Here is a 27538-nt window from a genome sequence, read left to right as displayed (position 1 = left end):
TTTATCTTTATATTAACTGATTTTACCTATTTTATTGTATGAAATTGGATTTTATACTTCTTCTATTTGCTGCTTGTTCATGACTTATTTTATCTTCAACTTTTTACTTGTGTAATTTTTTTTAACTTGGATTCATGTAAGCCTTTTCGAACTATGTTTAACATGCCTTGCTTTTATGAGTTTTAATCTCGAATAAAGCTGTTTCTGACTGACTGGCATAGAACAAACCTTTTTCCAAGAGCAGGACACATGGGGTAGTTACCTTGATGTGATTTGGATCCACATCTGTAACAAAAAGTGTTCCCTTTTTTAACAAATTGTCTAACAGGTTTATTTGTGGAGACAGGATTGACGGAATTAACAATGTCTTGTGCAGGATTTTTTAAAGAGTTGAGAGATTGATCATGTTGAAGAGCTTTGGAGAGGATGATAGATCTCTCAATGCTCTTAGCAATATCAATTGTTTCTTGGAGTGAGGGTTTTTCTGCAACTGAGGAGGCGTTCTTGAATTTTTCTTGAAAAACAAGAGAAGACAAATTTATCATGAATATAAAGGTCAGGATCGGCCTCGAACTCACAGGTTGAAGCTAAGAGTCGCAATTGCGCTATGTATTCCTCAAAGGATTCATCTTCACGTTGTTTTGTCCTAAAGAAATTGTGTCTTTGAAGCATGATGTTAGACTCTTGGTCATAATGTTTCGCTAGGCGAGATAATGCTTCTTTGAAGGCATTCCAATGTTCAGCATCACCAGCTTCTCCAGCAGGTGTGGGGAATTTAGGTAAATTTTCAAAGACATTTTGTGCAGCAAGACCTAAACAACCATACAAAATTGCAACTTTACGTTCAGGAGAAAACTTGACAGCATTGATGGCAACAATGTGGTTCTCAAAAGCTTTTGCCCATTAACGACATAGAATAATGGGTTTGCCAGATTGTTGTAAAAAGGGAGGAGGTTGTGCAAATTGCTGAGAAGTAGCCATAATATTTAATTAGATGACCAATACCATGTGAAGAATGTGATCTGTAAATAAAATTAGAGTTTAAACAACCTATTCACCACCACAATTAGCTTTTAAAAGAGGTGAGGCTGTTACTGATATTCAGAATTCCAGTCACCGACATTTAGAATTCCAGGATACAATTTGTGTAAACACTTGAAGTAAAATGGCAAGGTGAGCCTATCATGTATTTGAAGGGTCAAACAACTAAAATTGTAAATTGTAGAATGAACTTGAAAGGGTGTGCCTGTCACCGCAAGAGCGTGCAGGCTGGATCCTACCTGGGATTGACGAATCAATGGCGTAAGAGAGACAGGTTGGGAAATATCACCCCTGTGTCTTCGTAGCTTTGGGTTACTATAGTAACCATAACAAAGCATGCAAAAAGATGGCAGCCTGCATGTGGACACTTACGCTTACGTGATGAAATGCTGGCGTGAGGAAGCGTCTTGCGTTGCTAGGCGATGGAGCGTTGCAAGGGCATTGACGTCATCAACTTGCAGCCGAAAATGAAGTTCAGGCAGGTCAGGAAACAAAGCAGATAAAACACGAACCGTATGAAAGGTCCTCCGCTATGAGCAGGTGCGTGGAGGAGCGATGAAAGGGTGGCACAAAGGAAGGTTCCAGAAATGTCAAAATTTGGCTGGTGCTGGGAGAGCAGCTTCATCCGCTTGTCGCCAAATGTAGTAAGAATGCTCCGGATATCGTTGAAGTGAGTAAGCTGTTCTTTATTAATTATTCAACAGCACCCACAACCAGATGCTCCCACCGCATACCAGGATCTCTGACAACCGATTAACGTTGTCGGAATCCTGGCACACCTCATTCAGCATCAGATCGTGGAACCATATTTACATGGTCTGTGACTGCCGGCCACCCTCTGCCTTAACACGCAGACTACAGTTACACATTTAACAGACCAACAACAGAATTCTTTGGAAGGCAGGGGGTCTCGAGCCCGAGACCCCCCGGCCGTATTTATTAAAATATGAAACAAAATTAAAATTTAATAAAATAACATTTACATAATTATTAAATGCAAAATTCAGACATTAGATTTACATCCAGTTTAGACAGGTATGGTGGGCTAACCTTAACAAATGTCTAATACAGCATGGTTCCTAACCGAATCTAACATCCTGATAAATTTGCATTTTAATAATTTCTGGTCCTACGGCAAGGTCGCTAACCGGTGTCAGATCCTTTTACCCAGCTACGCTCTCACGTCCGAGATGCGCATGCACGACAAGGGCCCGTTTACCCTCGTGCGCTCCGTGAACTCCATTTAACCATAACAGGAGGGCCCTTACACTCGCGCCCTTAGCGTCATAGTGCATAGTGTATGTGTGGGGTGGCTACCAGCCTGAGGAAAGCGTTGACTCCCCTCCCCTGCACCCAAGCAAGCGGATATCCTGCCCCTGAAGTTCTGGGAGAGACCAGTGGCCCCTCCCCCTGGGCGACCCCTTTTGTGAATGGGGCCGCCCCCACCTAAGGACCTTAAATTGCTGCTCACCGATTATGACCTTACCGCCAGACACACATAATAAATACGACATTACTAAACTAAGAGGGAAAAAGGGCCTAAGAAAAAAGAGTTAATGCAACCGCAATACACACTCCGAAAACATACACTATTAACCTTGCCTGTAAACGTGGAAAAAGGCCTAAGGAGGAAAAACATTATCCCTACGATATTGCATAGCATCACACCGTATACCTACCAGTGTCCTTACCAGAATTCTGCTACCAGGGGATGGATGGTGGGGAAAATTAAAACGGCCCCACGGCGGGGCGAGGAGCAAGCCTGGGAAGCGCGGGCACAAAGAGGCCGCTTCCCGCGCTCCACAGGCTCTTAACCCCTCCTATGCCGCGGCCCCGCCCCTTGACCCGGAAGCGCAAAACTGCCTCCGGGGCAAGGGCGGGACGCGCGAACCAACCAGGATCGGCCAATAGGGGTGGGCCGGGCCCAGCCATGTGTGCGTGGGGGCCGATTGGCCCCCCCTTTTCTCAGGGTCTGTGAATGCCGGCCACCCCCCCGCCTTAACACGCAGACTACAGTTACACATTTAACAGACCAACAACAGAATTCTTTGGAAGGCAGGGGGTCTCGAGCCCGAGACCCCCCGGCCGTATTTAATAAAATATGAAACAAAATTAAAATTTAATAAAATAACATTTACATAATTATTAAATGCAAAATTCAGACATTAGATTTACATCCAGTTTAGACAGGTATGGCGGGCTAACCTTAACAAATGTCTAATACAGCGTGGTTCCTAACCGAATCTAACATCCTGATAAATTTGCATTTTAATAATTTCTGGTCCTACGGCAAGGTCGCTAACCGGTGTCAGATCCTTTTACCCAGCTACGCTCTCACGTCCGAGATGCGCATGCGCGACAAGGGCCCGTTTACCCTCGTGCGCTCCGTGAACTCCATTTAACCATAACAGGATGGCCCTTACACTCGCGCCCTTAGCGTCATAGTGCATAGTGTATGTGTGGGGTGGCTACCAGCCTGAGGAAAGCGTTGACTCCCCTCCCCCGCACCCAAGCAAGCGGATATCCTGCCCCTGAAGTTCTGGGAGAGACCAGTGGCCCCTCCCCCTGGGCGACCCCTTTCGTGAATGGAACCGCCCCCACCTAAAGACCTTAAATTGCTGCTCACCGATTATGACCTTACCGCCACAGGCCAGCATAGTTGACCGACTATCTGGCCCCCCCCAACCGCCTACCCTGAAAGGTCATATCATCCTAATCAAAACCCTCTACCCCTGTTAGATTGTTACCTATCCATAGGGCATTCCCTGACTGTCAAATGGACCCCTAACCTGCAAGTAGAGACCACCCCTTCAACAATTGCCAACCCTTTTTTGTCAGCCGCTCACTGCTGGTCCCCTTCAAGTGAACCCCCCCTGCTAATTTAAATTGCCCCTCTTGGATGCACCCCTGTGGATTATACTGCAACGAGGTGTTTGAAATAATTTCTCCATCCAAGTGTTGATCCTCTTTACCGAGTGATACATCACCGAGTGATTCCGCGCACTAACAGAGTCAACCCCCCCCCCTTTTCCTGCAGCCTGGGAAACCACTGAGACCCCCTATGATGCAGTCTGGGCATTATATTTTGCTAGCCTTCCTGCTACTGCGATTATCCCTTCCACCAGGACCCCCTTGCCCAATTAAACCCAATCGTTGCTACCCGCAAGTCCGATAATGACTGAGGGTGGCGGGGCGTGCCTATCGAGTACCTCACCTTCCCCACTCTGGACGGACAGACCCCAACTTTGGGGTCCCTGTAATTGCTGTGACCGGGGGTATCCTGGCCCTAGACATATACACCCGACTTATGCTGCTGCGCCCGATAAGACGCGGATACCCATTGTCAGAGCAACTAAAAAATTCTACCCGGGTAACTACAGACCCCCCCCCCCAAAAAAAAAAAAGGCTCCCCCTGGCGTATCGTGAAGTCTGCTAACCTCCCACACCTGCCCACTCCGCTCTGGGAAATGTTAAAAGTATGTCTACTTCTTTACCATGGAAGTCCTCCCTTCCCGACAAGTGGTGCTGAGGTGTTGCATAGGCCTACTACTCCTGGGTTTGCCCAGACTAGCAATGCACACCCTTGTGCATCGCCACATCCCTATCGTTGGCCCCACCAATTGGTAACCTATGAATAGACCATGATGACCCTGGTGGCCCTGCGAGCACAGGCGCCGTTACTGTAGAAATACAATTTCCTGATAAGGCAACAACTGCCATTTCATGTGAAGCAACATCCCGCTACATTACCGCGGCCAGCCAAATCTATGACAACACACCAACAGTCAACCCAGTGTTGTCACCTCCGGCGTCCTTGTTCGATCGCCCATCAGATCAGATGTCGTTGCTTGCCATCATCTCCCTGACGTACGCATCCCTTTAGCTGTCCACCTGTTGCAGTTGTTGCGGTGTGAAGTGCTTCACAGATATCCACCATGGACCCGGCCATACATAAATGGAAAAGACAAACACAAACTGTTAGTGTATCTGGCTTCCCGGCGATACTGCAGTATACATGCTTGTCTTACATTGCCCTCACATGCAAAGTCTTAGATAAGATTAGCGCCATCTGCATTCTCATTAAAACTTCCAACTGGGATGTATTCCTATAGGTACTGTATAGATTCCCCTATTCCTGACCCTGGTTTGGTTAATAACTAACTAGCAGCCATCCAACGGTGCAAAAACCGTTATCTGATTAAGCCACACCACGGCACAGAAGCGCGTTATCTGATTAGGTCATAACGCATGCCATCTAATTAGACAAGCGATATTCCTCCAGCCCCTGATAAGGCATACGGAGTTCTCAAAACAAATCAAACCTACAGCGACCTGGGAAATTCCCATAGCCATTGTTTTGATTTCACCGAGAACTTCAGCAAAAGAATGTGCGAACGAGCCCGTTCATATGACATCCTTATTGACGTATATATGTCCATCCTTACGTCAATCTCGGCACCTTTCAGGTATAAATATTACCGACATTGCCTTAAGCAAACACATGCGGTGGTGACGAGATCGGAGCAGCGAGACGTGCTGAGGAGCCCAGCAGAGAGCGAAGCCCACAGACGTTGCCCCGCCTTCCTGACGCGCTGAGAACGAGACGCTGCCTTTCTCCTGCCGAGAAGTCCAGCTCCGGCGCTTCCAAGCAGCCCTCGCAGGCAGCTGGAATATCAAGACCTGGGATAAGAGATACCAGCCCTCCATCATTCTAGATCTCAGGTACAGAACTGAATAACCCCTTGTAGAGAATTCTGGAGTCAGTCCCTTGGCAAAACAAACTTAACTTAAACTGCTACTTATCTACTCCCGCCCACGTATTAGGCTTAGGTCAGGTACATTGGGGTAGGCGTGGTTAGAAGCACCAGTTGAGTACGATTAGTCAAATGTATATATGTATATATCTATTTTATCCATTTTAAAGTATCATATGGCTCAGAAACCATATCAATGCTTTTGCAGTATTATTTTATAATTCTGTCTCTACTGTATGCACTTTACTTAACTATAAGTATTGCAATAATAGCGATTCATTTCTCTTGTATGAGAAAAGAGACTGATCAATAAATAACATATTTTATTGAACCACGCCCATCTCTTATTTCTCTACAAACTGGTGAAACTAAGAATGCACGTACTGACTGAGTAAAATAAGTTGTCTATTGTTTTCACACGACTCTAGAGATACACTCTTGATTAGGGGAGAGCAAAGTTGTCATGTTCTATGGTTGTCAGAAACTAAATCCCTTCTTGTCTACCCAGGGAGGTTAAAATCCTCCTTGTCTATTCGAGAAAGTTTCTAGTGAACTCTAAGCTAGCTGGCAAACACAAAACTTTAAGTCTAATATCGTCGGTAGAAGACCTAGTTAACCTCTGCCCTAGGTCTATACTATTGAAGATATTATTCCAATGCGCAGAGCCTATTGGGATAATAGGAACTACACTACACAACTGTAAGTCTTTAGCATAGCCTCAGTTTGTGTCCCATGTGGCGTGTTTGCATTAGTGTTACGGAGAGGGTGCCCTGCAGAATTACCTTCATTGAAAAATAGTGAAAAATAGTGCCCAGTGTGAAGTGCCGTGACACAGTGCATGGGGTCCCCAGTGAATACAATAGCGCCTTGATGACTCCTTAAGGATGATACACAGTGTGAAGCGCAGTGCCATAGCACATTCATTGTTATTAAAATTCTGCTGCAGACCAGGACATCCCTTTCCTATTCCTGGTTTTCCACCCACGTCTTCAGCATAGGATAAAAGTTTGCAAGGGACGGTCCGTTTGCCAGTGCCGCATCAAAGTCTTTATGCAAAGGATTAGCACAGCCCCAACCATGCCAGGCTGTAAAATGGCACCAGAGCCATTTTTGATCCCCTCTCTGGCTTCTGGTAAATACCACCCCAGCCAACCTGACATGATCACAAGCATCCCCTGACATGTGTTTCACCCTCCTCAGGGAGATATAACCCTGTCCACCCCCGAGTGCACACCGGGCTTAGGTCTAAGCAAAAACCCCGTTCCGAAAGATAATGCTGTATAATATACCAGAAAACCAAAGCAGAAGACTCTGGATAGTTCTCAACAGGGGACAAAAAATATTCCCTTGAAGAATGTGCAATAGAACAATTTAAAACTCAAAGCAAATAGCACAATACATTAAATCAACAACAGTTTTGCAAAAAATGTTTTACAATTTATTAAAATTATACAATGTATTAAAATACCAAGTGGACAAAAGCACCACTTTACACAAATAAAACCAGTTAAAAAAGTGAGACAAATAATCAAAATACATGGGGTTCAAGATTGACCAGCAAAATTGATACAAATAAAAAGGACAGACAACAGTGAGACATCCAATTGTGCAATACTGGGTGTATATTCAAGCTCTATCTAACCCCCATATGTTATGCACAGTCTGTTAATGTGTCAACACAGGTGTCCGAGTTGAAGAATTATACTATGAAATGCGTCGACGCGTTTCGGTGGTACATATGATTTTGGGCCACCTTTGTCAAGACACTAGGTTCTGTCTGTCGAGTTTCTGGGGTCAGTGAGATCACCCTAGGGGATGAATGTACAAGTAATTAAAATATATACAAGTATGGCGTTCAAGTAAATTCAATTATTCATGATATTCCACATGTTTTGGCGGTTGCAATGCAATAACATTTGCGTTTGTTCATTTATATAATTCATGACCCTTCTCTTACTTAGTCCACAAAACTTATGATATCAAATGTGGTGGAAAGCAGTTATATTATTGGGAGGCATATAAACATTTTTTCTTCTCTATGTTTGATCAGTTAATACCAGTTAGAGTAACGTTTGCATTTGATTAGAAAGTCCTATATAGTTCTGCTCACTCTCTTAAACATGTAAAGGGGCTGGTAAAATTAATAAAACCAAGTACCTAAGCATTGCATATCGAGCAAGATCCATGTTCTATATGAGAACAAATTTTCTAATCTCTTTCGCCATGTCCTGTTCGTTAATTTACAAAAGCTAGTAATACTCTTGAACAAATGACAATCCCATCTGTTATATTCTACACGTGTCCCTGACTGACTAGTGGGGCTGACAAACATCCTATCTTAGTTATCAGAACTTGGTATAGTTATTTAGAAATTCGAATTTTGAAACAATCAACATCCCATGCATATCCCTTCTTGAAACATTCTCTATAATTGCCGGATACAAATCCCTATCATATTTCCCAAGGGCTTACTAAAATATAAGGTAATGGAACCATAATGTTCTAATTTGAGTTGCATGTTAATTCGCTCAATGGATCTAAATGTTTAGAGTTAGCAGGTTAAAAGGAGAACAGAGTGAATTTTCTTTCTCAAATAGAGCTAGTTTTAATCTATTTACCTTAAAACTATCCGTTGAGTACGATCAAATGAGGGTCTATTCTGACGTTGTATTTTTCTCAAATATATGAGATTGGCTTCGTTTTTCGTTTTTCTCTCCTAATTATAAGTAGTCCATTTCATTAGTTTGTTGGGTGTCCTGGCAAATACAATTGTCAAAGGTGATTAGAAGTAGGGCTCGACCTGTAATTGTTTTTTGCTCAATTATAAATCATTATTTCATACCTGTAGGATAGGCGTGCTGTGTCTCAAACATCATTCCTTGTCTAATGACGTCTTTTCTCTTTAAGAACTTTTTAAGGAACCAGGGGCGCTTTCGTCATGTCCTCCCGGTGGAAACAGTCATTTCACTAGGGGCCAGAGTAAAGTAAACAGTGGTTTTTAGTGATTAAAGTAATTTAGAAGAGCGGGTTTCTTTAGGATACCTATCGCGAGAAGGACGCTTACCTATTTTGCCGTGGAGAACTGCCTGCTTCTCTGGTTCTGTTCTATCTACTAGTGGTTGTTCAGGGGTCAGTTTAAATATTGTTACCTATATTTTGATTGGTTCAATTTTGGACCAATCAGTAGCTCGTTTTTTAGGCCCCGGAATTTGCATATGACGGCTCGAAATGCCCCGATCTCATTGGACATTGTCTAAGACCCGCGATTGGTCTATCCCTTTTTAGACTTTACCGCTGTTTATTGGCTGCTTGTTTAAACCATTTAAAGAAAGGGAAGGGAGGTGTTTTACTCAGACTCTATAATTTGGTATATGTTGTGATTGTTGGGCTGATTTACAGAAGAAAAACACTATTATCGTGCATGCCACAAATTATGTTAAAGAAGAAAAAGAAAATTTTTATGTTTTCGCTTGCTTCTGAACCGGGAATTATATCTTTGTATTTTAGACACGGTTCATAAATAAAAAGAATTTCTTTGGAAGCTGCAATGAGGAAATCATAAAATAGACTTTCAAAAACAGAGACTATATTTATGTGGAGATAAATATTTTTGTTCTGCTTTATTGTTTAAGATTGGTACTCACATGCACAAATAAATTATGTTAGTGCTATATGCGTTGGGTCCAGTCTTCTCTGATATTCAGCATTTTTTGTATTTATAGGGGAGGTTGTGTGTGGTATTAACTTGAATCAAATAATTTTTTGTTAATGCTGTGTGCATTGGGTCCAGTCTTCTCTGGTATTCAGGCCATTGCGTATAGTGTCTAAGAAACAGATATACCACTGTTCTCTGATTTTCCTAAGTTTGTTGATGTCACCGCCCCGTCTAGTGGTCCTAATCTTTTCAATTATATTCCACTGTATATCGTCACAAGTGTGTTTTTTTTCTTTAAAGTGATCTGTCAGCGGTGCATTGATCTTACTTGTCCTGATAGCAGACTTGTGCTCCAATACTCTTAATCTGAGCTCTCTGCTTGTTTCCCCCACATAACCGAGGTTGTGACCAACAAGTAAATAATGTTTTGACTTCTACAGTTGTTTAAGGTTTTAGAGTAGAGCGTTTATCCTTTGTATTCAATGCTTGAGCCTGTAATGCAGTGCGGGCAAATAGAGCACGTTCCACATTTGTGGCTACCCATTGCTCTCGATCCAGTTAGGGTAGATTGTGTTTCCGCTAGGGGTTTGTAGGTATGCACTAAGTTGCTTCGAAGGGTTTTATTTCTCCGGAAGGAGAACAGAGGTTTGTCTAATTTGTTGTCATTGTCATAATTTATTATGCACCAGTTTCTATACACTATGTTTTTAATTTGATTACTTAAGTGTGAGAATTGGGTAACAAAAACTATCCTATCTAACTTATTTGTATTCTTAGTTTTATTTTGGTCTAATAGGCTATCACGGTTATAGAACCTTGCCCTTTTGAAGGAGTTTTTAATCAATTTATGTGGGTACCCTCTCTCTTTGAGTTTTTTCTTGATGTTTTCTGAATGTTTATAAAAATCTGGCAAATTAGAACAATTCCGCCTTAATCTTAAGAACTCCCCAAAAGGCACGTTATCTTTTTGTGCCTTTGGGTGGTTGCTTGAATAATGTAGAAGGGAATTCTTATCGGTTGGTTTATTAAAGAGCTCTACTTTAAGGCTGCCTTCTTCTTCCTTGATCTTAATGTCGAGGAATTCGACACTCGTATTACTGTGTGTTCCTGTGAACTTCAGGTTGGGGTCTCCAAGGTTAATCCATTCCAGGAAATCAAATAGTTCCTCGCTGGCACCGCTCCAGACGAAGATGATATCGTCTATGTAGCGGTGCCAGCAGGAGACATTTTCAAAAAAAGGAGCTGCCTCGTTGAAAATATGTTTTAATTCAAAATTACCGACATACAGGCATGCCAGACTTGGGGCACAAGTGGCCCCCATGCTGGTGCCCTTGGTCTGGAGATATAGGTCATCCTTAAACAGGAAAAAATTCCGTTTAAGAATTAGGTAGATACAAGACATGATGAAATCGTCTTCACCTCCATGGAGGTCCTCACTTTTTAATATAGATGATATTACTTCCAGGGTGTTATTTTGAGGAATATTGGTGTAGAGAGCTTCTATGTCGAGGGTGACCAAGAACTGGGTCACCCTATTAAACTCTCTACCCTCAAAGACCGATATTGCATGGGAGGTGTCTTTAAGGTATGACCTATTGTAACCGGGCCAAGGGGCCGCTCCCCCTTACACCCCGGAGTGTGCCTAAACTCTGTGACCCCCCCCTCTTCTCTTCGCAGGTGGCCGACTCCACGAATTGGGCCCCGGGGGCGGTCCAGTATAGCTGTGACGAGGAGGACCAGGAATACGGCCCCTTTAACTGGCCCAGCGCAGGTGATGAGGAGGCGGGACTGAGCTTCCCTTTAAATGAAGCACGAAACCAGGACCAGGTGTGTCTATACACCGGAGGAGCGGTCAGAGAGGTGCAGAGCGGAGGAGCGGCGTGGAGCAGAGGATTCGAGTGGAGTGCGGAGAGGGGAGAAGAAGAGACGGAGAGGAGAGGAGTACATCGGAATTGCGGATTGTCTGGAAGAGCGAGTGCAGAGGAGCTCGACGGATCCGCCGGGAGATCTTACACAGCCCGGACCCCGACGGCTAAAAAGGAAACCGCCGAGCAAGAGAACGAAGGGAGAGCGGCCAGGGGAGCACCGAACAGCGGAGAGGAGGAGGACCCACACTACAGAGAGCCAGACGGGCTGCTGAGACAGGCGACCCCCACGATCCCAGGAGGGCACCGGAACCACGATCCGCCCAGCCACTCCCCCGGAGGGGCGTGGCTAACAGAGGTACGGGGTCGGGTCACGGGGTGGTTGAGGTTGGGGAAAGGACGACCGGCTGGCCCATAGTATAACGTGACCCCCTGCACTCCCCTCACTGATCGTAGCAGGAGTAAAGCCCCCAGTTTTCCCTCACTCCCTTTCCCTTTTGTGCTGGCTGGAGACACAGACAGACTTCTCATACCTCCTCTGTTTTCTGTTTCCTCCCCTCGGTGGAGCCTGGGACGAGACATAGCCCGCAGTGCCTGGAAGGAGGAGCCCGACTCGACGCCGGGACCCCGACGGAAACCTCAAGCCTCGGCGAGAAAGAAGCCGGTCCCCGCGACCATTGTTTGTGCGTCCCACCTGTACTGACAGACTGTTCCAAACAATAAAACCCAGTTTGAACCCAACTAAGACTCGCCTCTTGCCTATCCCCACCCAAACTGCCACACCTATCTACTAGTTCTCAACAGGGGCCAGGATGTGTCGGAATATCAGCACCCCAAGGAAGAGGTCATTAGCGGAGAAGTTCCCACGCGTGTTGTACCTATCAGTTCAGTTGATGCCGTTCATAGTAATTCTAAAATTGAGATGAACTTGTGGGATAAAGGCTTTTCCTTCGCGTGGTTCCCCATGTGTCGCTACCTTGGGTGATCCCCGGTGGCCCCAGCAGTTCTACAGGCTCTAGGCTGTGTCTGTATGCCAATCGTGATTCCTATACCCCTTTCTTGATATCTAGTTTGGTAGACCCCTAGGACTCAACGTATATCGTGATTCCTATACCCCTTTCTTGATATCTAGTTTGGTTGACCCCTAGGGCTCAACGTATATTGCGCTACTTTACCGTGTATTCAATAAGATTACTGACTGTAATTTCTTGCCTCTGGCCTCAAAAGGGACTAGAGGGATGTGTTTAGAACAACTACCTATATTTTATATACACACGATGTGGTTCTCCTCTCATCTACTCAATCCTGAGATTGTAGACTGGTAACACTGGCTGATTTACATACCTCCAAGACTTAGCCTGAAGGCTGGTCTCCACAGCTACCACTAGGATAGCTTTCCCATTAGGTAGTCTTTAACCTACCATCAATAAAGGTCGTTTGGACTGGTGCGATGTGCCCTCTAGAATAGTGGCCAGCATATGCCAGGCAACCTTCTCACACTATGCTCACATAATTCCCGCCCCCCCCCCCAAGGACAAATGACGCCACTCCCGCAAGCACCGCAATGGCTACCTGGTCTGGCTAGATCAATGTTTAAGGCATTCTGCACCATCTACCGAGCATCTCAAGGCAAAGGAGTGCCACTACAAACAAAATGTAAGCAATGCCGACAAAACAGGGCTCTTCGCTCAGAGGTAGCACCTCAGATTCTCAACTCAGGTTCCAATAAGAAATCCACTGGAGGATTCAGTTTCCTGCTCCAAGTGGCCAAACCCTGGAATTCCTTGCCACCTCAAAGTCGTTGCATACGGTAAAGCATAACTTGCTGCTGTTGCTGTGTCTAAAGGCCAAGAAACTAACAATCCCCAGCAGAATGTTATTCCCATATTGATGTGAAGGGGGGGGGCCTAAATGACGGTCCCCACCCATAGATCCGAATCATAGCCTGCGTTCTGGACCAGTCAAAGGCAATGATATCCTTATAATCTGGGAACTCCGATCCCGGCCTGTCTTTTTACCACAACCATTAGTAAATTAGTAAGTGTCGTCACAGGACGGGGAAGATGTATCTATTAAGGAACCCGTGACAGTCCCTACCCATAGCTCCGAATCATAGCCTGCAGTATGGAGCCCACAGAGTACCACTCGATGACACTACAAGAGGTAGTCCTACTGCATCATTATTTATGCGCCCGCACCTCGTGTCTGTTCATATAAACAAAGTAACCTCCAACTGATAGCGTAAAGCGCGCCAAGCATTGCACATAAAATGCGGAAGAAAACTGGGAGTGTGTCTCTGAAAGGGGTGTGGCCAATTTAATTAAGGGCATAGTTGAAAATTGCGTAAGCTAGACATCTGAGCTCATTGCAATATTTTCCATCTTTGCAAATAGCCTGGTTATAAAAAGGTATTCAGCAAGCTGACCACTTAGAGTAATGAAAACACAACTATTAGCGCAGATTCTGTCATACCCATGTGCAGAAACCCCCCCTTAGTCACGCTAAATACCCTTCTATCTATTCCATCTGAAAGGCATGAAAATAGAATTGATTCCACGATTTTTAACTTGACCACTCGATGGTAGCGCAGGCAACTAGATATAGCTTCCTGTATGCCGAAACAGAATCCCATTCTTGATTTTCGTCCATGCAACCCTCATTGTTTTCATCCCACATGTGCGTGTGCACACAGAAATACACACACACCCTGTCTCCAGTCCTTCCTGGACATGCACACATGAAAAGCAAGAAAGGAGCTATGGAGCCCTAGTGCACGGTTGTGTTCTGAGATCACAAATGGTGGTACAGATACATATCTACATAGAAAACGGTGAACCCCAGCAATCTTGGGAAATACTGGCACATGCCCCCAAAACAAACACAGAGGTCACCAAAGGCCACTGAGAACCTACACGCCCGTCTCCGTATAAGATGTAACCGCACACACAGGGCAGCACATTCAGAAGCAGTCCACTGCTAAACCCGCTTCCCAGATATACGCATTGTAGAAATCCTAGGAATACCTGTGCACCCAGTTATAATGCTGCAACCCTAATATGCACGGAATCAGTGTCCTGCCTCCATATCTGTGTAAAATGTTCTATGGAACAGACGAGCTGTTCAACGGTAAAGGCTTGGGACGAAGAGGTGATAATTTTCCAATGTACGCAAGTAGCATTTGCACAGCGTAAATCTCGCCAAAAGGCAGTGCAAAGCTGTGCAGGGTAAAAGGGTATCTTTCCTTCCATGCATGAAGATAGAGGGAAGTGGCTCCAACAATATCCCGACTGTGAAAGTAACTTAACTCCCTATTCCATATGAATAGGACGCATTTTCCGTGTCATATAATTAATAATAGAGGAGAGGTTAGATAGATGCTCTCAGTCGCCTATGACCCAACAGTTCACCAATTACAAACTCGTAATTCGGATGGGCTTGTTCAGGTCTTGCCTGTAACACCAGTATCAAATTATTTGCCCTAAGAAACCCTGCTTACACCACTAAAACCAGCAACATTCCTCACGCATTAAACCAATGTTTAAAACGTCACACATAGCAATCTGGAACCTTGGCAGCTATGGTTTTATATAGCGTGAACATGACACATAGAAATCTGAAACCTTGGCAGCTATGGTTTTATATAGCGTGAACATGACCCGAATCGGGTACCAGAGCGCCTTACATAGCACCAGTTACATTTCATAAGGACAAACCTTCAAGTTTTGGAGATTAAGTGAGTTGCCCAGACTCACAGGATGTTCAGCGTCGATACTGAGGCTCGAACCCACATCCCCAGTTCGCAAGTCGAGCGCCCTAGCCGTTATGCCAACACTCTTTTCCATTCGGAATTACAAATACATCCCACGATAACAGCTCCGGAAACCCGCTACCATGGTAGCGTTTCCTACTCGATTTTTCCTTAACGTGCTCCTGCGCTACTGGTGTGAGCACTTTCAAACATTTTTGTCAACCTTGTCGGGCTCTGGGAGCAGATCGCACTACGAGGAAGCATAGCCTCATAATACACTCCACCCACTGAGCCAAACAGTAGCGCGCCGATCACCCACGGCACCACGGCCAATGGCTCACCTTTTTGCCCGCGTCACGTCCACCAAGGAACTCCGTGCTGGATTGACGTTGTCCCCGCTCCGCACAGCACTCCCGAAAACGTCGAGTAGTTCCCGACTTTCAACTGGGCTCTCTCCCCGACTCTTCTTGCGCCGCACTTCCTGATCCTGCTGCAGTGCCCATCTCTCCCGAAAATTCCGCATGCCCCGATCGCGATGACCTGCAGGGGAGAAAAAGAAAAGAAAATTAAAACGGCCCCACGGCGGGGCGAGGAGTGAGCCTGGGAAGCGCGGGCACAAAGAGGCCGCTTCCCGCGCTCCCCAGGCTCTTAACCCCTCCTATGCCGCGGCCCCGCCCCTTGACCCGGAAGCGCAAAACTGCCTCCGGGGCAAGGGCGGGACGCGCGAACCAGCCAGGATCGGCCAATAGGGGGGGGCGGGCCCAGCCATGTGTGCGTGGGGGCTGATTGGCCCCCCCTTTTCTAAACACTACAATACAAGAGCGAGGCATCCTTGTGCTCAGGTCCTGGCATGAGGATGCTCGCAATGGCAAAACACCACAGTTTACTAGCTTGGGTGAGGTTATGTCACGTATTGCAACATTTATTTTCTACCTTTGTTAGCGTTTTAGATGTATATCACAATTCTAGGTGGGGGAGCAAACATTTTTTTTACTGGTGGTTCCCTAGAACAAGATTAACAGGAGGCCAAGCAACAGATATTTCTCTTTTCCATCGATTTGTTTCAGTGCTTGAATATTGCTCCTGTGGGGTCAGGTGTCTTTTTCAGTAATTCAGGTTTCTCACATCAAATATTGTGAAACAACCTCTGCTTCATAGGACATGTTCACCAGCCTCAGAAGGGGGGGGGGCGACGGGGCAGGCCTTGTGACAGGCTAATGGCAAAGTTGTCAGTAAACAGCAAGTTTATCAAGGTAAGTAATTGTAATTGGAGCCTGCATTATGAAATGGACCATGAACATGCTGCCAAGCCCCCTTTGAACTGACTGGCTCTGGGAAGTGGGAGTGCACAGGCCTTGACACCACGAACTATACTCCCAACACAAATGCATCTCCTGTCATGCTGCAAGCAGCAATAGGGCAGTGGTAGTGAGGCAGTACCTGCTGGGTCCTATAATTCACTGTAGCGCCATCTGTGTTGCACCCTGTCTGGAAAAGTAGTGCTATGGAGGCGTAAGGTGCCAGCTCTTGGCTCAGCCTGGAACTTCCACTCTTCTGCAAATGTATATTAGTAAGTAAGTAATTTATTGACCATTTGAATATTTAAAATCTTTACAAAATAACCAACTAAAATCAGCACCCACCCTCCTTGTCTCCCCCCTCCCTCGAGCCATCCATCTGCCTGGACCCCTATTTCCAACAGTTAATCCTTTGTTGCAAGATCCCTTTTTGCAATTGAGCAAGGGGTTGGTTTCATGTTGCACAAGCATTACAATAAAGCCCATTAAAAAAGATGGTCTCTCTCTTCTTTGCCCTTTGAGAATGTGATTGGCAGTTCCTTGTAGTCCATTAAACAGTCTCTACAATTCTGAGAGGGCGTGAGTTCGCACAGCCGTTCTATATGGTAATGCATTTATGAACACTCTTCTAAAGCCTGTCTAATTGAATGTACAAACTTTGCACTCTTCTGAGAATTTTTTTTTTGTTTCCGAGAGACACCAGTCTGACCCCTCCTTGCATGACCTTATGCTATGGGCCCTTAAAATGGGGTGAAGCAACCTTTGTCGTTCGCTGACCAATTTAGGGCAGCAGCATTATAGGTGAAGCCAGGATTCCCTTTGATAGTAGCAAAGCCGATAGAGACTGTACCATCTTCTCGCACCCATGCTAGATTAAACTCTGAGATTTTAAGGGCCGTGAGCCTCATAAAAAGAATTCTCCTGTGAGCTTGGACTCCTAGTGCTTCCCATAGGTATTGTTTGGCTTTCCCCAGAATATAGGATTCATCCAGTGCCGTCATGATGGTGTTGTAGTAGAGTGCAGCTCGTTCCTTTTCATACGAGATGGAGCAGACTTGCCGCTTCATGGCATTTGACCAGGCCTTTTTCGGAATGTCAGGTAGAGATAAACACTCTACTCCGATATTCCGGGCCCCTCATGCTTTGCCCAGCTTGATGTGGGAGGGGAGTCCACATCCCTGAAGATTGTTGCCAAGTGATATTTGAGGGTGTTGTTCGAGGCTTTGAGGACCCTGATGTGATACTTAATTAAGTCCCACTGAAGTGCCAGTTCTTGTCTGCTAAGCCCTACTTCCAATTGTAGCCTGGTGTTCCTTGTGTACCTGGGTGCTTGCAGCACTGTCTTGTAGGCTTTGACCCGAGCGGCAGCTGTGAATTTGTCTAATAGAAATCAATAAAGGGTTCTGGCCCTCAATCAGCAAGGCAAGGCCAATGGAAGAACCACAACAACACAAGAGATGCCAATACTTATACCATTCATAAATTCAATAGACAGAATCACACTGCACTCGTAGTGATCACAACTAAATTAGTTAGAAAAAAGTTTTTTATTTTGAATTTGTTAAATTTTTCACATTTTTCGTTTCAATTTCTATCTTTGATGATTGATCATTAAAATTAAATTATAATCCGAACATTTAATCGGACCAAACAATAAAAATACAAAATACAAAAATACTCAATAACAAACACAAATTACATTCGAATACACCAAATTACAACAAGCCCAAAGCCCCAACAAAATGAAAGAAAAACAAAGAAAGAGTAAGAAAAAACCAAGGGAAAGTGAAAACAAATGCCACAGAATAGGAAGGGGATATACAACTTTCCCAGAGTATGTAGTTAAAAAGTACAGTGTTCTGGTTTGAATTGCCTACAAAGCTTTTTACTAATACATTGCTTTAAACCCAGACACCTATCATTTATTAGCATACTTATTTAGACACAACAGAACAAAGGTCTAGGCGTTTCAAACCCATACATCATTTGTGGGTTTTCAAGAGGACCTGGGGAATGAGCTGAAAAAAATCAAAAGAAAATAAAGGTAAATGAAAAGTGCATGTGTGGCTCATTTAACCTCTCAAACATTCTCATACACCACTATAACAATGAGCACCATATCTACCTTATTTATTCATTGTGACAGCGCCATGGGTGCTTCACAGCTGTTGGTTTTTCCAGCAACTTTATTCCGAAAGAACCAAAAATTATTCATGATGGTGAACCAAGCAAAGGCAAAAGGAAAAACTGCCTTACTTTAACCACTACAAAGAAACCGATCTAACATACCTTCCAGAGATCAACAAACAATCACTTGCTGGCCCAATCCTACTTAGCCAGAAACGTGGCAGGTCAAAGACGAAATCCAGCACACCACTACAAATATAACTAACAAGTGTCAGTCAGTCAATCACTTTTATTCGATTTATAAAAAATCACAAAAAGACACAAAATACACATCATCAAAAGGACAGTAAAATACAATGATAAAATACATGGTTAAAAATGTCATGTTTAGAATGAGCATATTACATTGATTCGATTAAAACAATATTTGTAATTATATCTTACATCGTCAACAATTTCTTGGTGACAATTTATTACATAATGTTAAAAAAGATGCACGGCACGGTCAAAATATAATTGAACTATCTCAGTAATGTGCCGGTGCATCTTTTTTAACATTACGCTTCTTGTTTATACGAACTCCTGCCACTAAAAAGCTTGCTACATGAAAAGTTACGCGTGCACTGGCCAAAAGTTGTAAAAACAAGAGCGCTGGCCTGACCTGTAAGAAGCCTGCTTCTCGGAGAATTGGTAAAATATTTTTTTTTCTGATTAGTGCATAATGTTCGCAAAACATGGAAAATTTTATGTGTCCTGTAATGAGAAGTGATCGCAGTCACAAGGACTTGCGTTAACAGGAGTGTCCCACGTAGCATAGGAGCCCAACAAGAAGTGTATCAAATTTAAACGAAATCTGGTTAAAAGAAAACGGTGAAATGGTTTGTTTACAAAAACTAGGTAGGGTTCAGGGCCTGAAGCGGTGATGAGGGCATAGTTTCTTCTAACTAGCGTTTTTTTCATCTCTATCTCCTCCCGCTCTGCCATAAATAAGTGTATTAATGTAGATTTTATCACCGTAACATCCTCTTTTTTAATACGATCAGGAGAATAGAGAAGCTCTATACGCCCCACATATGATAACATAGATTTTACATAGGCCGGCCATGGGATTCTTTGAGCTCCATCCAAGGCTAGACAATCTTTGAGGATCAGATGGTTTAAAGAGATTTCCTCATTGAGCGAGGTTTTGAGCCAACAGATAACAGGGGCAGATTTTATTTGGTCTGTGACAAACCCGATGCCCAACTCTGAGTGTGTGGTGAAAGTGGGAGTGGACTGGGGGACTGAAAGCAGCGTTCTAAGAAATTTGGTTTCCGCCTTCTGGATGGTATCAGGTTTTGTGTATCCCCAGATTGAGGACCCATAGGTGGCTATAGCCAAACATTTGGCTTTGTAGACTTTAAGAATAGCCTCCATTGGTCGTGACCCCATTCTTTTAACAAAACTCAGGAGGGCTGCAGCAGATCTTACAACTGCAATTGTTTTTAGCTTGTGTTGCATGCCCCAGGTTCCTCTGTCATCGAAAATCACACCCAAATAGGTGAAGGAAGAGACCCTCCGAACTTCTTTCCCTGTACAAGAGAAGATTATAGGTTTCTTATTCCTGCTATTTAGTCCCACAATCATGATCTGGGATTTTTGGGTGTTTATTTTCAAATCTAAAGAGGTCATGAAATCTCCAAAAGAGGCCAGTAGTTTATTGAGGGCCACACCTGTTCGGGCCAGAAGGACCGCGTCGTCCGCGTACAGGAGGACCGGAATGTTGGTCTCCCCTGCACGCGGAACGTCAACTGCCGGGGTAGTAAGCGCTGGCTCAAGTGCATTTATATATAAAGTGAAGAGGAGGGGGGCAAGGATACACCCTTGCCGCACGCCCCTCTCAGATTTAAAAAAGCCAGTACATCTTCCCTCCCGGGTGACTCTGACAGAGGCCTGTAGTCCTCGATGGAGATCAGCTAAGAAGCCTACCAACGCTGGTTCAATACCCATGTCCAAAAGGACCCTCCATAGCCTCGACCTGTTTACCGGTCGAAGGCTGAGGAGAGGTCCATAAAGGCCATATATAAGGCCCCCTTTTTCACTATGGTATATTTACTGATGATCAGGTGCAGATTTAAACATTGATCCAATGTGCTCCTTTTGGACCTGAAACCATACTGGGCGTTGGTCATGGTTCCTCTGCCATCTAACCATGTTGTTATCCTGCCTAGAATGACTCTACCCAATATTTTGACAGCAGAGTCTATTAAGGAAATAGGCCTATAGCAGGTGGGATCGCCCCTTTGGCCCTTTTTAAAAATTGGAATGATTATGGACCTAGCCCAGGACTGAGGAAAGTTATTTTATCTTGCTGAGTTGAAAACGTTTGTCAGAATCTTGGCCCAGAATTTAGGTGCAGACTTATATAAGTCCGCAGGAACCCCATCAGGGCCCGGGGCCTTATTCTTGAGTGTTTCGTTTATAGCTTTTTCTACGTCTTCCTCCTTGAAAGCTTGAATTGGCTCTAAACGAGGGTGGGGAAAGAGCTCCTGTGTGTGGCCAGAGGTAGGCTGGCTGTAAATATTACCAAAGTGGCCAAGCCACTGCTCGTCTGGGATGACACATTCTACATCATGATTCTCCACCCCCGAAAAATAAGGGTGATTAATCACCTCCCAGAATTTGGAACTATCCCGCAAAACTTCATCAGATTGCAGGTCATTCCAGGCTTGTTCTTTGATCTGGTTTTTCCGAGCATGAATAGCGTGTTTATATTTCTTCCTAAGAAGAGCTATATGTGTTCTATTTCTTGGTTTCTCCTTAAGTCCCTTTAAGAGGGCGGAGTGTGCCTTGGTGCAGTTTGTGTCAAACCACCGTTTTCCTCTCTGGCCCCCTGGTTTTGCTTTGACCGTTAGGTTAGTATTTACTTGTTGACATATTGAATTAAAAGCCTCTACTATTCTAGTGTTGGGGGGCAACAGGGTCTAAGCAAATACTGACCTCCTCTTCGACCTTTGCTAAAACCTCTTTTAAAAAAGTGACCTGGGTCACTTTAGACCATTTCAACCTTCTGCCCTGATCTTTGGTTGTCAGATCAGTTACGCATTGCGTCTCAGAAACTTTAAAATCTAGTGACCCCCCTGAACAACCTCTAATATCACGGGGTTATGGTCGCTAAAGGAAGAGTCTTCTACCCTATAACTTAAAATGAAAGGCAAAATAAAAGATGATAAGAAAATATAATCTATGACTGAACCTGTGTCTTTCCCTTTGAACGTTGAGGGTCTAGGACCTGCAGGACAGCAACTTGATTCATAAAGATTAAAAGAGGCCAAAAGGTTCTCCAAAAGGTTCTCCAAGGCTTCCCCACATTTAGTGTGTTCAAAATGTGTGGGGAGCGAAAAGGGTGGCCCTCCTTTGTCTTCCAAGATGCAATCCAAGTGGCAGGGGTGTATATTAAAATCGCCCAAGAGGATAACCTCAAAACTGTTATTTATGGTTCTATAATTATCTAAGAGTTCCTCAAGGGATTCTAGATGTTGGTTTGTACTGACAATTTCGGGGGAGTTATAAAAATTAATAAATAAAATAGTCGGTGAATTAGGCACTAGCAGTTCTACTGCTAGACAATGAGGGGAGCCTGACTCTAGCTGTTTGGCTGTCCCTTTCAAGTTAAGTGAAATTATAAGGATAGACCTCCCTTTGCTCTCCCTGCCACACTTGGTTTAGCAGGGATGCTTAAGTGGGCAAACCCATCTAAGACAAATCTATCAGCTGTATCCCAAGTTTCTTGAAAGGAGATTATATCAAATGATGAAACAAAGCCCAGCCAATTCTCGTCATGGCTCTTGGATCTAGAGCCGGCAATGTTTCCAGCTAAGAATTCTGCATTTATTTTTTAACTAACAAGTGACATGACTCCACTGTTCTTAAAAATCAAATAAATGTTAATTCCGCAGCTGCTAAGAACGGCGTATAGCATACCTGAATGGTGGCGGATTGAATGCGCTCAACTCTTTCAATATGGGTAGTTCAATTCAATCTGTAACCAAAGATGAAAACTGTTTTAGACTAATGATTACCATTACAGGGTACTTAACGAAAAATGTTTGAAAGAGGATAAACCTCGCACTTCTTATTGCCCGTCTTTACCACCAACGCCTTCCGCTCGTCAAAACGGTTGATACCTCCTACAAGGTGGAGTCACCTGTAGTTGAACGCATATGCGTCAGTAGCGTCATCTAACGTCATCAATGGCCGACTTAAATTTAACGTGTCAATCGTTTTGAAACTTTATTGTACCAAGTGGAAGGACCACTTAACAATATTGTCGGGCTAAAGCAGGTTTAGATGATAGCTCTACCATATTGCGTAACCATAGCGGACCTTTGAAATAAGACACCAAATCCATATGCATCAGTGGGGAAACGTTCTCGAAAATTCAAATACCGCAAATTATAACAGGAACTATTATAATGCATTATTCACTGCCGTAGTCTTGTTGCTATAAAGAACCAAGTATATAAAAGAGCGCATCACAGCGCTAAAGCTCAAGACATAGTCAATGCTTGGCATAGTTAAAGGATCGTCGATTCTGGCATTTTTTTAAACCATTATAACTGCCACTCTTTTCAACAAGCAAAGGGTTGATTTCGGCTGGAACAAAGCTTGACTCAGGGGCATTATTTCCTGTGGCACGTGCCGCAAATATAAAAGGAGACTGAAAAGGGTTGGAGCAACGTTAGATATAACGTCTCATAGACCCTAACTAATGTGACACGACTTAGGATGGTGTTAGAGAAAGATGGAATAATTAATTGCGGAGAGACAGCCTTAACAGTAATGCCCAGTGTGTCCTAGGACAGTTTTTTCAATATAAAATTCCAAAGGTTGTCGTACAGGATTCAGTACCCATGGGGGTTTACCATTCACGTATGGCTACAAGAAGATTGTAAAAAGTTCAGTTGACCACTATGCGGTATACCTAAATGAAAAAACATTCAAGTATGGCTTACATGAAGGTTTTTTTGGTAGTTAGACGTTCCAGATGTAGTTGACAGACCAAATGGTCACATTTGGCTTGCAGCGTTTAGGCTTACAAATTGTAACTCTCAGACAATTCATTGAGTCCATAAACAGCAGTATTGTATTTCACAATCAACATAGCTTTCCTCTGTAACAAAGTTCTTTCAATATCCCCTCCGTGAGGATTACTCTCAATTTTGGACAAAATAGTCCACTTGAGGTCATTTATGTCATGATTTTTTAACACCCAGTGATTAACCAGAGGTGCATTGGCCACTGATCTGCTAATTCTTGACAGATGTTGGGTGATTCGCTGACGTGCTTCTTGATTTGTTTTGCCAATGTAGAGTTTCGGACATTGGCATAAAATTCCATACACTACATTTTGTTTTTGCAATTAGTGAACAGATCATGTTTCCATTTTACGTTGTTGAATTCAAAAAGTCCCACACTTATGGTGCCCCGTAATAGGGGGTAGACTTAACTGAGTTCTTAATACATTTCGAATCAATGGCTTCTGTGGTGCAGCGCAAACCATTGAATTACCCTTTACATTTGTCTTTTTTTAGGGCAAACAACATGTCGTATGTATCTTCTGTACAAGATGCCAATTCGGATTAATCACCCTTTTAAGGAAGTTGGTCCGGGAGCAGAATGTTGTAACACATACCATCCGGTCAGTGGCCTGTTTCTTCTTTTTCTCTAACAATACCTCCCTCGGAGTCCACCATGCGTGTTTTAGTGTCTGTTTCAGAAGTTTTTTTAGGGTAACCTGGTGATTTAAGCTTTTCTAAGGGTGTACAACCTTTACAACGCAACTTTTACCACGCAGTGCCTTTACGACGCAACTTTTGCAATGCAAACCATTACAACGCATTGCGCTGGGGGGCGCTCTAGGATAGGGAATATATTTAATTTACTATCCAACACCTTCCCTAGGTATACAACGTTTACAACGCAATTTTTACAACGCACTACCATTACAACGAAACTTTTACAACGCAAAATCCATTACAACGCATGCATTTACAACGCAGTTATTACAACGCATGACACTATAACGCACACCACTACAACGCATACCATTACAACGCAGTCATTACAACGCATACCATTACAACGCATAACTTACCATCCAACACTTACCCTACTGTTGCACCCCCTGGAGTTAGAATAGTAATTTTAACCCCTACACTATCCAACACTTACCCTACTGTTGCACCCCCTGGTGTTAGAATAGTAATTTTAACCCCTACACTATCCAACACTTACCTTATATGCAATGTAGTGTAATGCGTTGTAATGGTATGCGTTGTAAAAGTACTATGCGTTGTAGTGGAATGCGTTGTAAAGGTAGTTTTAAAGTATTCGTTGTAATGGTATGCGTTGTAATGGTGTGCGTTGTAATGGATGTTGCGGTGTAAAAAATGCGTTGTAAAGGTAGGCGTTGTAAAAGTATGCGTTGTAACGTCATACATCCCCTTCCCTACTATCCACGGGGACTGGAGTTTGAATAGTAAATTAAATAAATCACTATCCAGCGCCTAAAAGCACTATGCATTGTAATGGTGTTCGTTGTAAATACCGCGTTGTAAAGGCATGCAATGTAAAAGTATGCGTTGTAACGTCATACATCCTTTCTAAGAGGCTGCCCACATGGAACATATATTCCTCTTTAGTGGAACAATTGCGCTTTATCCTTAAAAACTGTCCAACCGGAAGGTTATCCCGCAAACTACGAAGATGATGGCTTGTATAGTGGAGTGCTTTGTTTCTGTCCGTTGGTTTTATGTGTAGTGAGAGACGTACACTTCAACATCCAAAAATGTAATAATGCTGGGACTTGAATGTAAACTGAAATGAATATCTGGTGTGTGCTGGTTCAACCAGTTGTGGAACATCATTAATTCAGGTAAGGTACCATTCCAAATTAGGAATATTTCGTCGATATAGCAGACAAATGTGGTGATCTGGGTCCAAAACGGGTTATTATTGTAAATTAATCGTTCCTCAAATTGAGCCATGAATAAAACTGCAATTCACGGCGCAAAGGACAGCCCATGGCTGTCCCTTTGATCTGCAGATAATAATCATTTTCAAACCTGAAATGGAACTTGCAAAATTTGCATTAAAAAAGAACTATTATAAACTCACTTGGGACCCTCACTGGACGAGGCATTTTTCAAGCAATATTTCAATTGCATTCAATCCTTCCTCCTGGGGTATTTGGGTATATAAGGATACCACATCCAGAGTTACCAATAATTGGTTTGTTGGTGAAAACTCCACAGTTTGCATCAGATTGAAAAATCAGTTGTATCTTGTCAATAAGATGGTACGTCTGCTAGAAAAGGTTTTAAAAATTTGTCTAAAGCTCCTGGGTAGACAAGGTGGCCATAGTTAATGGCCGGTATTAGTTTTGCCTTGAGGACCATCAGCATAGGGCCTGCTATCGGGCTTGACAGGCGTTGGCTTAAGCGTCTCAGTGTGAGGATTACGCAATTGGTGTTGGAAATTAGATATTTTGTGTGCATTGCAGGAGTAGCCCTCTCAGATAGCCCTATTTGATCGTCTCCCAGTTTCCAAGTAGCTTGCTTTTTTGTGGGGATATTTACCAAATACCATTATCTTTGTTTTGCTCTGATTGACTGTCAAGCAGCTTTCCTTGTTGTACTTTCCAGCTCCCTTAAAGCTCTTTGGAGGCCCCTCTGGTGTGATCCATCACTACTGTATTATCAGCGTACTGGGGGATTGCCAATCTCTTGGACACTAGACTGGCTTCTTTCAGGGCACTCCCCATATCTGCAGTATAGAAATTGAATAATAATGGGGCCAGGACGCAACCCTGCTTTAGGCCATTGTTAGTTTCGATTCTTGATGATAAGGCTGTGGGGATTATTTTTACCTGGATCCAGGTCCCCTCATAGAGATGATTGCTTTCAATAGCTTTGGTGGAATCCCCCAGGCTGTCAGTTTTTCCCCAAAGTCTGCCTCTATCAACTCTGTCAAAGGCTGTGCTTTAATCTATGAAACAGCAGAACAGCAGCGAGTGCCTGTATTTGACCGCTTGTCTAGAGAGATAGGCTGGGGCCATGATGTTGTCCATTGTTGAGCTTTTTTACCCTGAACCCGGTCTGATGGAATGAGAGAATTCCATTATTGTTTGCCCAATCCCCCAACTCTTTCAGTAGTAATTTTGCATAGGCTTTTGCTTCTACATCAAGCAGGGCCATTAGCCTATTGTTGGCAGGATTTGAGGGATCGCCTTTTTTATGGATGGGAAAAATAACTGATCCTTTCCATGATTGTGGTTTTATTGCCGTTGAATAAGCAGGTTTGTATAGAGGGGTAAGAATTGAGGCAAAAAAAGCTTGAGCTGATTTAAATGCCAGGGCTGGAATGCCGTTGGGTCCTGGAACCCCATCATTTCTCATTGTCTTGATCATCCTTGTTATATCTCGTTCTGAGAAGCCGTTGCCCTCAATCGTCTTTGGTCCTACTTACAGTTTGCTCTTAGAGTGGAGTTTCATATTTCCAGGGTCTTCTTGGAAAGAACATACTTGGCAACTGGTAAGTCTCTAGAGTATAATCCCTTTACATACGCTTCCCACTCGTTGCTTGTGATATTGTTCTACCTTTCTCGTAGTTTGGGAGTTCAGACGGTTGTTATATCTATACAGTTTGGCGGTGTTCTTTTCCTTTATCAAGGCAAATACTGTGAGACGTTTCTGTTCCGTATCCTTTCTCTGTACAGCTTTTACCTGTAAGCTGTTCTCAGTAGCGCTATGGGGGCCGTTTCTGGTGATGTTCCTCTTTTCTATTTTACCCTGAGTGGCTTCATGAGGGTGCGCTTACATTGACTCGGGCACTTCAGTACTCGTGGCTTCTTGGGAGATGATGCCTTGTTGGAAAGCATTTTTTTGCAATGGTTTCCCCCCCAGTTTCTGCCATAAATTGTCTGTCAGGGCTTCCCAGTATCCTATCACCCTCGGGTGGGCCTCCCTCAACAAGCATGCTTCCCACTTTGATGCCCACTGCTGTAATTT

At 43.8% G+C, this 27538-nt stretch overlaps 1 protein-coding gene across 3 annotated transcripts in view; it reads left to right on the top strand.

Annotated features, from left to right (window-relative positions):
* The window catches only part of LOC144753407 (uncharacterized), a 211230-nt gene that overhangs the window by 47222 nt on the left and 136470 nt on the right, over nucleotides 1-27538 (top strand). For 2 of the 3 annotated variants that reach the window (XR_013594343.1, XM_078641106.1), the window contains exon 2: nucleotides 24062-24168. The exons of the other annotated variant lie outside the window; for it this stretch is intronic. The gene's annotated coding sequence lies outside the window, so the exon portion shown is untranslated. The remainder of the gene's footprint in view (nucleotides 1-24061; nucleotides 24169-27538) is intronic. 3 annotated transcript variants of the gene reach the window in all.

The sequence above is a fragment of the Lissotriton helveticus genome, chromosome 5_1 (assembly GCF_964261635.1).
Source record: "Lissotriton helveticus chromosome 5_1, aLisHel1.1, whole genome shotgun sequence".
In the NCBI taxonomy this organism is placed as follows: domain Eukaryota; kingdom Metazoa; phylum Chordata; class Amphibia; order Caudata; family Salamandridae; genus Lissotriton; species Lissotriton helveticus.
Note: the sequence above shows the minus strand (reverse complement) of the source record. Positions and strands in the feature narration are given on the sequence as shown.